Here is a 10,938-nt window from a genome sequence, read left to right as displayed (position 1 = left end):
CAGTTTCACTGTTTTGCCCGGGCTGGAGTGCCGTGGCGTCAGCCTAGCTCACAGCAACCTCAAACTCCTGGGCTGAAGCGATCCTTCTGCCTCAGCCTCCCAAGTAGCTGAGACTACAGGCATGCACCACCATGCCCGGCTAATTTTTCTATATATTTTTAGTTGGCCAATTAATTTCTATTTTTAGTAGAGATGGGTTCTCACTCTTGCTCAGGCTGGTTTTGAACTCCTGACCTTACGATCTTCCCAACTCGGCTTCCCAGAGTGTTAGGATTACTGGCATGAGCCATGGCGCTGGGCACCGACGGGGGTTTTTTTAACAGTAGTAACTTTTACTTAATTTTCTTCTTTCTGCTGCCATAAATGTAAGAAAAACTTAGCATAGAAAATATGGAACATATACAATAATAGTGATAATCCTACCACCCAAAAAGAAATTTGAGAAATTTCCTTCAGTCTTTTTTTTTAACATAATTGGGAATATACATACACACACACACACACACACACGTACATGTATGTGTGTACATATGTCAGGATTGGCGGTTTTTTAAGTTGCAAAGTATTTCTTGGGGAAAAGTGTTAATAAAGCTAACATATATGGTTGTATTGATTCTTATGCAAACTTTTCTTATACAAATATTTAATCTTATTATAAATTGGTCACTATGATATGAACTGGGGATAAAGTGGTCAGCTTTCTTTGAAGAATTTACTCTTTAGCACAGACAAGAGACATTAAATCAGAAATTATGATGCATTATGTTTGAGAGGGGACGAACAGGACACTTCTAGCAAGCTGTGGGATCCCAAGCTAGCCCAGGGGTACCTGGAATGACTGTAAACTGTAACCTGGGCATGGATACAGGGGAGGGAAGAGTACTGTAGTCCAAGTAAAGAAAGTCAGGGGCAAGAGAAAATGAGAAATGAGAAAATGCTAGATAAGTCTGAAATGTAGGGTGTGAGTGGGAAAGGTAAGAGTATGGATCAGATTTTTCACAGTGTTGCAGCTCTTGTTGAGGATTTGAATCTTATCCTAAGGGCAGTGGGATGTCACTCAAGAGTTTTCAATGGAGAAATGACACAATCAGATTTGTTTTTTAAACATCATGCTGGCTATGGTGTGGAGAACAAATTAAAGAGTAGTAAGTATAAATTATTCATTGTCAATGGAATCAATATATTACCCCTAAAGGTGATGAAAATTGGTTCTTGGGTAAGGAAAAATATTTTACTCTTTTTATATACAAAGCACACACACACACACACACACATACACACATATAGATAGATATATAAATGGATATATGTATGCATACACAGCTATACAGTACCTTTGTGGTATTATAATTTCATGGGAGGAGGGGACAATTAGGGAAAAAGTCTAAAATGCTCCAGAAGGGATGATAGTGGAAGAAAGGTTGAAAAAAACTCATCCAAACACAGGGAAAACCATTTAGAAGTTTGTTGTGATCATCCAAATGAGAGATGGTGATCACATGGCTAGGGCAATAGCAATGGGGATGGATGAAAAAAGTATAGGGATTTGAAGACATTGAAGTGACAGAATTAGCAAGACTTGGTGAGTCAGTTGAGTGCTTTGGGAAACGGGAAGAGGGAGTAAAGAATAAATCCCGGGTTTCTGGCTTAAGCAATGGGGTATTGCTGCTATTCACTGAGATGGGGAGCACTGGTGGGAGAAACAGGTTTGACAGAGAAGACAAGGTCAGGTCTGGACTTTCTTGATTTGAGGCACCTCTAGACCCCGGCAGACTTTCCTGTGTAGAGTAGGAAGATAAAACGACCTAGGATGGAGTCCTGGGGACAGCAGTATTTATGGCAGAAGAAAATAAGAATGTGGTGTCATAGAAAGAAAGTGACTTGAGAGGAAAAATAAGGACTAAAAGATTAGAAGGGTCTGATTTAGCAACCTGGGGTCCATTAGTGCCCTCGGTGGAAGCCGACGCTGTGGTAGAGTGACACAAGCCAGTGTCGGCAGAGGAAGATGGGAAGGATGGAATGGTGACAACTTCGAGAAATTCAGCTGTGCAGAGGAGAAAAGTGGAAGGTGGGTTTTGCAGAACGTGGGGGAGCTGGTCAGTGGACGGCGTGTGGGGAGAGGCGTCCACATACCTCAGTGCTGATCAGAAGGGTCAGCAGAGAAGAAGAGATGGAAGACACAGAGCAGAGGAGGGTGCTTCACAGGCTGAGATGCCTGGGTAGTGGGCAGGGAATGAGGCCCCAGCCAGGGAAGGGACAGAGGCTTTAGAAAAGAAGAGGACACATCTTCCGCTTCACGGAAGGGTCAGAGGAACAAATTAGTGAGTGCTGGCACAAACAGGGCTGCCGGTTTGGTGGGAGAAGGCTGAAGTAGTTTCCATCTCTTTTTTTTCTGATGCAGGAGGGAAGGTCATCTGCTGCGAGTGAAAGGAGAAGCGGGACTTGGAGAAAATGAGAAAAGAAAATAGTCGTGGAGGATGGGAGAATGAGATACCACAGGGGAGAGTGTCTGATGACTGAGACCGGTGACCCTTTACGTCTTGTGGCACTACCTGTAAAATAGATGGCCTCTTTGGGCAGCACTTAATTGACTGAGTGCAAGGGCAGGGAAGGTAGATGTTGGGGGTTGGAGGTTGTTTGGGCAGGAGCAATGGAAGGACAGGGGAAAGGGAATTTAGAGCATAATGAAAGAGTGGTTGAAGCAATGAGCCATGAAATAAGCTGTGTAGGGGAGGAAGTGAAGCAGGAGGGCGCTTTGTTTACATTGCAGACTTGGTGTACTATGCATAATTGAGCATGGAAGCTGGACGGATTTGAAGATGCCTTCAAAGAGTGGGATGTCATTCAATTCTGCCTCCTAATTAGCTTTTTTTTTTTTTTTTTTTTTTTTGAGACAGACTCTCCCTTTGTTGCCCAGGCTAGAGTGAGTGCCATGGCGTCAGCCTAGCTCACAGCAACCTCAAACTCCTGGGCTCAAGCAATCCTCCAGCCTCAGCCTCCCGAGTAGCTGGGACTACAGGCATGTAGCCACCATGCCTGGCTAATTTTTTCTATATATATTAGTTGGCCAATTAATTTCTTTCTATTTTTATAGTAGAGACGGGGGTCTCGCTCTTGCTCAGGCTGGTTTCGAACTCCTGACCTTGAGCAATCCTCCCGCCTCTGCCTCCCGGAGTGCTAGGATTACAGGTGTGAGCCACTGCGCCTGGCCGTAATTAGTTCTTTATACCCTCCCTCCCACTCACCTGGTGTAAATCCCTCGTTCTCAACTGGATTATAATGGTTTCCTTGCTTCCAATTTCTCCTCACTGTGAACCTTTCCTACACCTTGGCCAAAGTGATTTTTTAAAACTTGTGAATCTAATCCTGTCCTCTGATAGTTTTAATAGTCTTCAGGCAGTGGCCTCTAACACTGTCTGGTCTTACCTCCCACAATTTCTCCCATCACTTTGGCCCATATGCTTACTAAGCAACTTGCTTTTCCCAGAACACGCCACATTGTCATCTCTGCCATCTCATCTGCCTCTTTAATGACCAGCTGGATTCCCACTCTTCAAGTCTCTGCTCAGAAGCTACCTCCTTTATGAAGGCGGATGTGAATGCATACCATCCTGGATTGTTCCATAGGATCATGCTTTCAAAAAACTTATAAAACTTTCTTCATTGTATTATAGTTGTTTGCAAATAGTCTGACCTCATTGACCTGAGAGCTCCTATAGAAAAGGTACCATGCTTATTAATTTTATTATTCCCAGCTCATTTCGTAGCATCATAGTAGACGCTGAGTAAAGATCTGATGAGTGAATGGTGCATGGATTTAACGCTGTTTTGGGCTATCTTTAAATGACCTTTTTTCTTTTTCTACAATTCTAGAGGACCCAGCATAGTGTTGTAAAAAGGCATGCCTTGGATTGAGCAGACTTCAGACTAAATCCAATTACAAGGAAACATCAAACAAAAAAAAAGAAGATAAACATTTTATATTTGAAAAGCTGGGTGGACTGGATTCATTGAAAGTGCGAATATCATAAAAGACAAAGGCAGACTGTGGACATTTTGTATACAAAATGAGGATGAAGAGACAGGCAACTAAATAAAATACCTGACACTACCCTGAATCGTATAGTAGCAGAGAGAGAAATGTTATAAAAGACATTATTAGATCAACTGACAAAAACTGGAGTAGGGAAGGTAGATTAGATAAAAGTATCATATCAGAGTGAATGTGTGAAGTTGATAACATTGTGATTATATAAGAGAATATCCCTATTCTTAGGAAATACACACTGAAATATTTAGGCATGGGTTTTCAAGTGGGGTAAATCACATACATCAAATGGTTTGTACATGTGTATATGTTTGTATATGTACATATACATGCTTACACATACATAAAATATATATGTGTAAATATATGTTGTGGGCTGAATTGTGTCTCTTCCAAATTTATATGTTGAAGTTCTAACCCTCAGTACCTCGGAATGTGACTGTATTTGGAGATAGAGGCTTGAATATTTAATTAGGTTAAAATGATGTCATTAGACTAGGCCCTAATCCAACCCACTATGACTGGTCTTCTTTTAAAAGAGGAGATTAGGACACAATAGAGAACGACCATGTGAAGACCGAAGGAGAAAGCCATCTACAGGCCAAGGAGAGAGGCTTCAAAAGAAGCCAACCCTATTGACACCTTGATCTCGGACTTCTAGACTCTAGAATTGTGAGAAAATAGATTTTGTTGTTTAAGCCACCCAGTGTGTGGCACTTTGTTAGGGCAGCCCTAGCAGACTAATACTATACCTATATGGTATATATGTATACAGTATATACACACATATATACATATATACAGTATATATACACACACACACAATGAACATAAGAGCAGATGAAGTAAAAGGTTTATAGATAATCTGGGTAAAGGATATGTGGGTGTTCCTTGTACTATTTTTATTTGTTAATTATTTGTAATTTTAAAATTACTTTCAAATTAAAATTACTTTCAAATTAAATGTTTTCAAAACATTAAAATAAATAAATAAATAATTTAAAAATAAGTACATGGACACCCCAATGGCAAATATGAACAAAACCTAAAAGTGAAAAAAAAAAAAAAGATAAAATGGTTGCCTTAGAGTAGAGGAATTCTTTCTCCCTTAAACATCCAACTTTTGTGATATTATTTTATTGCTTTTTATATTGATTTTTAAGTAAATTAAAAATACCTACTTTTTATTGAGTCTAGTATATAGCAAACATATACCATACCAAAAGCACTTTGTATGGTATATTTTACCCTATTTATTTATTACAATAATGTTTCAGTATAGATATCACTATCTACACTTAAATAAAAAAAACTGAGGCTGAGAGTTTAAATAAAGTAGATAACCTAAGGCTACATCTAATAAAAGTATCAGATTTTAAAAAGAACTGAAACCAAATAAAAAGCCCACCAGACTTGGGAAAGAAGTGACAGAGTGGGGCCTTGGCATGTTGTAAAGTGACTCTCACTTGACACATTTGTCTTCCTAAGTGCCCAGTGGTCTCCTCATTTCCCTTGGATGTTTAGATGGGCATAATTTCTTTAATAATCTCCCCCTTTGATGTTTATTTCACTTCTAATCCCATACCTAAATATTTGTATGCAGTTTTTTAAACACAGGGTCTCGCTGTGTCACCCAGGCTGGAGTACAGTGGTGTCATCGTAGCTCACTGCAACTTTGAACTCATAAGCTCAAGCAATCCTCCCACCTCAGCCTCCCAAGTGGCTGGGGCTCAGGTGCCCACCACCATGCCATCACTGTATGCATTCTTGATTGGTTCCTTAGTATAAACTGTTAGAAGAAAAATATTTGGTCAGAGAGTATGTTTTTAGGCTTTTAATACATGTTTCAAGGCTGTCCTACTAGAATGTTGTACCAATTCACACTCCCATTAGCAGCATAAGAGGGTATCAATTTTCTTAAGCCCTAAAGTCTTAAAGGGTTCAAGTCTCCTGTCAGCCTGACAGTAGGATTTTATGACATAGTTTCTTTCAACACCCCCAACGTCTTGTGAACAGTGTAATTCTCAACATAATGTTTCCCACTCTGCACAGACCTTATACCTTTGCTCAACATTCCACATTTTGGCAGTTTGACTCGGTTTATGAAATTGCATGATATATTCATTGAATTGCAATAAAATATAATTAATGCCAACAAAACAAAATTATTCAGAAAGCAGTCATCTGTTCCCTAAAGTTATTTTGTGTTTGATTTCTTTAAACATGATCATCATAGCATTATGGATTCCCTACAGCGAGCAAGAACATTAAGTTCCTTCTGGGTAAAGACGCTGCGTTTGTCAAACGCCTACTAGGTGATCAGACTGAAGGAGAAGATGGAGATGGTCAACATGTTCAGCACTGGCCGGGCGCTGTGGCTCACGCCTGTAATCCTAGCTCTTGGGAGGCCGAGGCGGGCGGATTGCTCAAGGTCAGGAGTTCAAAACCAGCCTGAGCAAGAGCGAGACCCCGTCTCTACTATAAATAGAAAGAAATTAATTGGCCAACTGATATATATATAAAAAATTAGCCGGGCATGGTGGCACATGCCTGTAGTCCCAGCTACTCGGGAGGCTGAGGCAGGAGGATCGCTTGAGCCCAGGAGTTTGAGGTTGCTGTGAGCTAGGCTGACGCCACGGCACTCACTCTAGCCTGGACAACAAAGTGAGACTCTGTCTCAAAAAAAAAAAAAAAAAAAACATGTTCAGCACTGTGGCTTTGCCGTGTTCCACTTTGTCTCCAGTTTTAATCAGGGCCATGCTCTTTGGGCTTTCAGTGGTGCCCCTGAGATCTTGGTCCAAGGCTGTCCAAGGCTGAAAAAAGAAAGTCTTCCCAGGCCCAGACCATTGTTTTGGGCTGACTTGTGTGTGACTTTGCGTGGAGCTATGACATCAACACAGATAGTGGCTGGCACCTGTTTGACAAGCAGCATGTCTCTAATCTCAATGAGTCCTCCTTGGAAAACATGAAGTCCACTTTATTCTGGCTATGAGGCGATAGTTTCTCCAGATCCAGGCTGTTTTCCATGAGTTTTCGTATCATGATGTTCTTGCCCATCAGCACCAAAACCTAGGCCTAGAGGAAAATATGGATCTGCTGCAATTGCTTGGAGCGCACATTTTCTGCTTCCACAATAAAATATGTTGGATAATCTTCTAAAAGTTGAATGACTTTTAAGAAAGAGGTAGAATTCCAGGCTGTTCTGTCTTCTCTGGACATCATGTCAGTGTACCAGCAGTGACACATGAGGTCTAAAGATGATAGCATGCTCACGAGAATGCCTGGAGAGAGGAAATGAATTTTTATAAATTCCCCATTATAGATTATGTGGTCCTGGAACCATATCACCATTATGACTCCAGAGAAATGTGGAGATTAATGCCACCTTGAAGGTAAGGGAGGTTCTGACCAAACAAGAAAGGAAGAGAAAGAAAAGAAAAAAGACCTCAGGTTCTTGGAGGGAGGAAGGGGGTGGGGGAACAAGATGAAAAGGAAGAAAAAGAGGAGGAGGAGGAAGAGGAGGCCATGGGGGAGGAGGAAGGGGAAGTCAAAAACCAATATTCTTTCATTTTTACCTACTAGAGGACAAATGTACATATGTGAGAGAGAGAGAGAGAGACAGAAAGAGAGAGAGAGAAGGAGGTAAGGAGGAAGAGAGTCGAAGGCATCTATAGTGGAAATATGCAGATAGGTGTTACAGACCTCAAGGACGCTGGCACTAGTAGCCTGCTTCCCTGGAGAAGGCAGTGAGCCTCTTGGGAAGCCTGCCTTTGGCACAGTGCCACATTTGTCCAATGTAGAGCAGAAGCAAGCACTCGTATCCTTGAGGTGGAGATGTAAGAAGGGAAATTTCTAAGAAATAAAGGAAGAACCTAATCTGTAGATAAAAAGGGCACAGTATGTTCTAGGAAATATCAGAACACTAGACACTAAGACATATCCTGGTTAAATGATTTTATTTTAGGACTTAAAAATAGGAGTGGGGGAAGATTTCCAGGCCAAAACCAAAACAAAACAAAAAACAGGTCACTTACAAGGTAGAAAAATCAGTCTGGCTTCAGGTATCATGTGTTCCCATTTTTATAAAATCATTTCTTTTTAGCCATCCATCCTCCATGCATCCACCTTTCTCCTATAGACACATACAGAGCTACTATACCTGGAATGAAATTCATGTAGTATTAACAATTATAATTCTGAGTAAAAGAATTTTGGATGATTGTTATGCTTTATTCCTTGTAACTTTGTTTTATCTCGTTGATTTTATATTATTTCTGTTAAGACTACTATGGTGGAAAATTTTGAGAATCATTTCTACTTGAGTCAACTAATGTTCAGTATAACAGAAACATTTTTGTCTATATTCTTCAAAAGTGAGAAGAAAGAGGAATAGTCTAAAAAACCTTTAAAAGATACTGCTTTTTGTCAGGGAGATAATAGAAAAAGGAATAAAGTTTAGCAGGAAACCAGACTGCCTATAGCAATATTACACATTTTAGTCTGGATAAGTCAACTTCTTCTGTGGTAATAAACAATCCCAGCATCTCAGTGGCTTCAATAATGAACAATTATTTCTTGGTCTTAAAGGCTGAAGGTTAGATTTGGATCTGCAGGGCTCTGTGGGTACCATGTACCTTCTTTTTCCAGATCCAGACTGAAAGAGTAAGCTTTGATGATATTAGGGTGAAGAAAATATTCAGCCTACATGTAAGCATGAGATGCACAAGGCAAGAATGAGTAAGTTTGAATAAATACTGCAGTATACTACATGGGCCTTGATTCCATTCTGTGTTTTTTCTTCATTTATGTCACATAATCTAAATTTTGCCCTTCTATGAAACTATAAGCTTCTTGGGGACAGGTGTTAGGCCTTTGGATTCCAGTTCTTTTATTTTCTATCTGCTAAATGATGAGGAAGGGCTAGAAATTTCTTGGCATAATACAGGGGAAGGGACTCAATAGACAGAAATGCTGAATTTGATCTATCAACTATGTCTCCAATGGGGCCCAGAATCTTTCAAAGATAATTTACTAATCATTCCATCTGTCTCAGAAAGCTGGGACAAGAGTTACTGATGAAGTGGGCTTCACCCCCTGTGGGGATGAGAGGAGTCCTGGGTGGACATCACAGGTGGTAGCAATTCACTGCCAGGAGGAAAGCGGGGGTGGCTATGCTCTCAGGCAGCAGTCCAGACATGATCAACAGATCTCAGGGAAGGGTTCATTCATAGATAACTCTGATGTGGCTCGTTCAAGGGTTCCCAGGAGTGTAAGTAGTGGATATACCACTAAGACACCATATCCCCAACTCCAAGTTTAGCAAGTGGAAGCTTGAATCAAGCCCCCATGCTAGATAGTCATGGTCACAGGAGTTAGTTGGCACACTCAGAGATCCTTGATTAAAGGAGACGCAGGGTTCCTTGAGGAAAGATGCTGCAGTTCTATCAAATATGGACAGTGTACATCTGGGTAAGGTGGTGAGCACCTGCAGTCCCAGGTATTTGGGAGGCTGAGGTGTGAGGAGTACTCGAGCCAGGCAATAGAGGCTGTAGAGCGCTATGATCATGTGAATAGCCATTCCACTCCAGCCTGTACAACATAGTAAGACCCTGTCTCAAAAAAAATATATATATATATGGACAGTGTGAACTTTCCTCCTGGCCTTCTCTGTGGCCACTCCTCTAGTAACTGTGCTCTCCAAACCTTTTAGAGACTATTGGAAGCTGGCTCTGAGCAAAGCTGGAGGCTAGGCTGTTGGCATGTGCCACTCACATGTGCCACAGTGAGGTTTATTGGGGGCAGATGATATATAGGATTCTGACCCTAGTTCATCTCATGGTAGGCCCAGTGGGACCCTAAGCTCATTCTATGATGGTGTCTCAGTTCCTGAAAGTATTATTGGCATACTTAGCCTTAATTCCAGAATCTCCGCATTGGCTCCCTGACCTGTGGAGTAATAATTAGTATAATAGGAAGGACTAAGAGGATGAACTGGTGTTCTCCCTCCCGCACATTCCTTCTGTATGAAACAAGACTGCGATCCTAGTGAGACTGCAGGAATTTGGACCATTATCAAAGACCAGGAAGAAACAGACTTGGTGAGTCCTACCATATTCCCACTCTGTATCCTGGCTTCAAATAGAATGAAGAATGATGATGATGGTTAACAACGTGGGGATTTCAAGTTGGTTGATATTCCAGAGATGACCTTCTTACTGAATCAAATTAGTATATCTCCTGGCATTTGGTCTGCAGCTACTTATCTGGTAAAAACATTCTCTCCATTATGACAACCAGGTTTGCCAGTACCTAAGAATAAGTAGCACAACTCTACTCTTTTATTCAAGGTCATGCCAATTCTCTGATTCTATATCACAACATACAGCTCGCAGGGATCTTGGCCAGGTTTTGGCAAACTTTTCCTGTAAAAGATCAGATAGTAAGTAGTTTGGGCTGTAGTCCATATGGTTTCTGTTGCAACCACTCAACTTTGCCACTGTAGCTCAAAAGCGGCCGTAGACAATAAGTAAATGGATCAATTTGGCTGTGTTCTTACAAAACTTTATCTACAAAAGCAGTTTGCAGGCTGGATTTGGCTCATGGACTGCAGTTTGCCAACTCTCAATCTTGACCATCAACATCTATAGGACATGATGTTAATCCCTAGTGTGATGACAATGTGCAGGTGGGACCTGCAGAACAGGAAGTGGCAGGTGCCCTGTGACAGAGGATGGGAGATATATTCTGAGGAAATACAGGGGCTTGCCATCCCAGTGAAATTTCAGAGTGCAGCTTAATAATTTAGGAAAGTGAAGGTCAAGTTCTTCATCTTTATCACTCTACCACTAAGAATGAGGCACAATTTTTGGTGAGCTTCTTTGGATTTTGGA

This window comes from Microcebus murinus, chromosome 1, assembly GCF_040939455.1.
Source record: "Microcebus murinus isolate Inina chromosome 1, M.murinus_Inina_mat1.0, whole genome shotgun sequence".
In the NCBI taxonomy this organism is placed as follows: Eukaryota; Metazoa; Chordata; class Mammalia; order Primates; family Cheirogaleidae; genus Microcebus; species Microcebus murinus.
The sequence above is the reverse complement of the archived record's forward strand: the minus strand, read 5'-3'. Positions refer to the sequence as shown.